The sequence below is a fragment of the Pelodiscus sinensis genome, chromosome 18, assembly GCF_052426305.1.
Source record: "Pelodiscus sinensis isolate ZL-2025 chromosome 18, ASM5242630v1, whole genome shotgun sequence".
Lineage (NCBI taxonomy): Eukaryota > Metazoa > Chordata > Testudines > Trionychidae > Pelodiscus > Pelodiscus sinensis.
The window spans coordinates 30449856-30454574 of NC_143069.1; positions in this window are offsets into that span (position 1 = coordinate 30449856).

Below are 4719 nucleotides of genomic sequence, written 5' to 3' on the forward strand. Positions count from 1 at the left end.
TGGCCGCACCCCCAGGGTGAAAACCCAGGACGGGGGTGGGGGTGGGGAGGGAAATAGGCCCCCACCCAAGACAAATATCCGGCCTCCCCTGTGCAGCTGGGACACCTACCCACAGAGAATTCCCCTTGGCCCCACGTGTTGGCTTCCTTGACCCAGCACAAGGACTTCTCGGCCTGGCGCAGATTCATAGGAGCATCTGGTCTGACCCCCTGTCTAGCACAGGCCACAGCCCTGCCCCCCCCCCCCCAGTAATTCCCAGACCCCGTCTCTTAGGAAAACATCCAGTCTGGAGTGAAACATTCCCAGGGATGGCGAATCCACTGGGACACGTGGTAAGTTGTGCCGACGGTTAATTAACGGACGCCTTCGTACCAACCTGAATTTGTCTGGCTCTAATTTCCAGCCACGGAAGCGGCTTAGACTTGTCTTTGCTAGATCGAAGAGCTTGTTATTAAACATTTATTCCCCACATAGGTACTTAGAAACTCAATTAGCTTCTCTTTGCTTAATGGACTAGATTGGGCTCCGTGAGTCTGTCACAGTACGGCAGGTTTTCTAACCCTTTCTCCTTTCTCCTGGCTCTTCTCTGACCCCTCTCCAGTTGATCAACAGCCTTCATGAATTGTGGTGAATTTATTTCTCAGCACCTCAATGTTGTGCAATGTGCTAATCTCTTTGCGGTTTCTGCATGCTCCTCTTGCTAATTGTGTGGCACACACACACGCGCTACTCTAGCCAGCTTGTCCACAAGGAGATTGGGCCCTCTTCTCTTCAGCTGGAGGCGTCCAACCGTTATACCTTGAGGGGTTTGCAACAGGTGCCATATGAAAAGAAATTAAAAAGACTGGGACTTTTCAGCTTAGAAAAAAAAGTCTATAAAATCATGCCAGGTATGGAGAAAGTGAATAAGGAAAAAAGTTATTTACTTGTTCCCACAACATAAGAAAAGTAGGGGGTCACCAGATGAAATTAGTAGGTAGCAGGTTTAAAACAAACAAAAGGACGTTTTTTTTCACACAGTGCACAGCCAACCTGTGGAACTCCTCGCCAGAGGAGGTTGTGAAGACCAGGATTTTAACGGGTGTCAAGAAAGAACTAGATAAATTCATGGAGATTCGGTCCATCAATAGCTATTAGCTGGGGTGGGTAGGAATGGTATCCCTAGCCTCTGTTGGCCAGGGGCTGGAAATGGATGACAGGAGAGGGATTACTTGATGATTCCCTTCTGGGGCAACTGGTATTGGACACAGTCGGAAGACAGGACGCTGGGCTATGGACCTTTGCTATGACCCAGTCTGGCTATTCTTATGTTCACCCCTTCTCCCCGCGGAAGGCGGTCAAATGTTCAAATAACCCCAAACCCTCCGCCGCTAACCTAGCAAGCACTTCACCTCCAGAATCTCCAGCCTCCTGTCTTCCTTTGCTTGAGGGACGGGACTGATCTTGGAGAAGACGGCTTGGCTGTTCTGTTTCTTCCCTCACGTCCTCCGCTGCCCAGGAGGTATCCCGCTAAAGCAGCTTCCATCCAGCCATCACCAAGCCATCTCGGCCTGATGGCCTCTAGACCCAGTCAGGTGACTCTTTGACCCAGCCTGATGCCACGTTTCTCAGGTCCCTTGGCCTACTGTGATGAGCCCCAAACTGGACATGGGGACCAGTCTGACCCCATCTGGTGATCCCTTAACCCAAGGAGATGATCCATTCGATCCGTCTGCACGTCAGGTTCCTACGTGATGGCCCCCGCCCCTGCCGGCCCGAAGAGAGGGGCCAAACAGGCAGCGCAGCGAAGGACTGCACAAGCCGCCCCCCTCCCAGGCTCGCACCCACTGGTTTGCTGTTATAGGGTCTCCTGTGGCAGTGGAGGAGGGGTACTGGTTTGTTATTGTAGGGCAGGGGTGGTCAACCCGTGGTTCGTGAACCGAATGCGGCTCTCCCCACCCCCCCAAAAGTGCAACTCACACAGCCTCCCCCGTGGCTTGCAAAGCTGCCCCAGCGCCCCTCCAATCGGCCCCCTGTGCTCACCGGGGCAGGGAGCCATCCGGAGGCGATTGAAAATGGGAGCTGCAAGATGGCGGCAGCCAATGGGAGCCTGCTATGGCCCAAAAGCCCAAGCCCATGTTTTTTTAAAGGGGCAGTGTGTGGTTTTTTTTTTTTGCTCGACAATTCTGGTGCAGCTCTTTGCATTTCTTCCGCCGGTTTCAGCTCTCTTTATTTAATGGGTTCCCCCCCCCCCCCATTGTAGGGTCTTTCCTGAGCAGTGGAATTGTTATTGTAGGGTCTCTCTGGAATCATGACACTGCAGCTCAGCCGCTGTTCTTGTAGGGTCTGTAGTCCAAAATAGCCGTAGGGCATGATGGAGGCACATCCCCATCCTATGGGACTGAGGGCCCATCTCAAGGAGCTGCATAGAGTATGGCCCATTCCCGCCAGCGCCCCAGGGTAGGGCAGGCCTTGACGGTAGACACCCTGAGACAGCTGGGCCCCAAGCCTCACCCGAAGCAGCCCCCGGCTCCATGAGCCTCTGGTCCCCTCACACTAGGGAGACCCACTTCTCAGGGGCAGAGCGGGGCTTAGGCGCTGTGGTCCAGCCTGTTGGGAACCGGGCAGAGACCCAGTGAACCCCTTTCAGGCAGGGGCCACAAAGCAACTGGAAGCCACAGCCAGCTACAGCAGCCATGGAGGGGAAAGGCTCCAGGCCCCCTTCCCCACCCTTCTGAGCCAGCCTGTCCCTGCCCTGGGGGTGGATGGGAGCTGGTGCCCCCTGTCCCCTGTAACAAAAGGGCTCTGGGGGGACACTCCAGAGAGTCTCAGCTCAGAACGAATTGCTTTGAGACAGTCCTACAGCCCACGACTGGAGCTCCCCGCGATAAAGCACCAAACAGTCGCAAAGAGCGCGTCTGTTCCCCTACCCTGGCCAGCAAGAAGTCCCACAAGCAACCCCCTCAGACCCTCCCGCTCCCCTGCATCACCACCAGTAGCCCCCCCACCCCCGCGTTCCCCAAGGGGAGGTGATGTGAACCAATCCGGACAAATTCTCCCGCTCCCAGAGGGCCAGCCTCATGCCCAGCTCAGTTTACACCTTCGATCAGACCCAAGCAATCACGTGGTTGCCAACCCCTTAGTAACTAAGCTCTAAGGCTAGGTCTACACTGGCGAGTTCTTGCGCAAGAACCCGCAGAGCGTCCACACTGCCCGCCCGCTCTTGCACAAGAAGACGTACAGTACAGTGTCGGAAGAGAGGGCTTCTTGCACAAGAGCTACGCTCTTGTCTAACAGGTGTCAGCTCTCTGGCGCAGGGGCTCTTGTGCAAGAAGGCAGTGTGGATGCACGGCAGAGGTGTCTTGCGCAAGAAAGCCCTACGGCTAAAATGGCCATCAGAGCTTTCTTGCGCAAGAGAGCGTCCACGCTGCCACAGATGCTCTTGTGCAAAAGCACATGGCAGCGTGGACGTGTTCTAGCACAAGAAGCCTTGCGCAAGAACCTGCCAGTGTAGACATAGCCTAAAGGTTTATTTGTAAAAAGAAGAGAAAGGACGACAGTTACAACAGTTACATTAAATACACACGACACTTGCCAAGCTCTTGGCTCAGGCTTGTACCGGCGTTGGCATGAACCGCTGGCGTAAGCCAAATCTCAGGAAGCCACGCACAGCTTGGACGAGTCCTTCGGTCCTTTGTTTAGAACAGGGAGGGGCAACCTGGACTAGCGATGGGACCCCAAGAGAGGCCCTCCTTCATCTCAGTAGGCCGCAAGGTTGTTGCGACCAAGAGAATCTCCCAGGAGAGGGTAGTTTCGCTCACTGTGCTTGCGTGCCTAACAGTGCGGGGGGTGGAGAGAGGGGTTCTCCTTGAGCCATGGCAGAGCTTGGATTGGTTACAGGGGGACCACTTGGCTCGCAGTCGATGTTGTGTGCGAATATCACACACGGCCAAGACACAATGGGCTTAAGTTACAGCAAGGGCGGTTGACGTTGGACAGTCGGAAAAACTTCATGATTGTCAGGGTGGTTCAACACTGAAATAAATTGCCTGGGGGGAGAAGGGGATTGTCTAGATGGGGCTTGGCCCGGCTGTGAGGGCAGGGGTCTGGACTTGATGACCTCTAGGATTCTATAAATCTATCATCTCATTTCACGGGCCTTGGTTTGATGTGCGTGTCACTTTTGTGATCCCGGTAGGGGGGAAAAACGACATGGCTGAAACCCAGCAGAATCAGGCCACCCTGGGCACGGGCGATGGTGAATAAAATATCTGCCGGGCCCCACCCAAAACCTCAAGGGGCCACAGACTGCCTCCCCCCCCCGGCCGTCGCACTTCAGGTTGGAGCTAAGGGCTTGCAAGTTTTTAGACAAAATGGAGGGTGTCTAGGGCCTTTTTATCGTTTGCCAGGTGGAAGGAATCCCCTTGTTCTCGCTGTGGAAAATACAGTCACAAGTTGGGGTCACACGGGCAAGTGGCCGGTCGGGGCAGGACTCGGTTGTTTAGGGGTAGGCGCCATTTGCTCCCGTGCTGGTCTGATGTTTGCCGGAAAGTTCATGGATGAGGATTGGCCCCGCCCGAGGCCCATGGTCAGGCCAGTTCTTGTGTTCAACTTGTGTGCACAAGGCCCCAGCCGGTGGCTGCCCACGGCAAACGTTTGCAATAGAATCTCAGCGCCAAAGCTCACGACTTCCCATAAAAACACGAGACCCGCGTAAGAAAGGCACAGTCGTAACTAGCG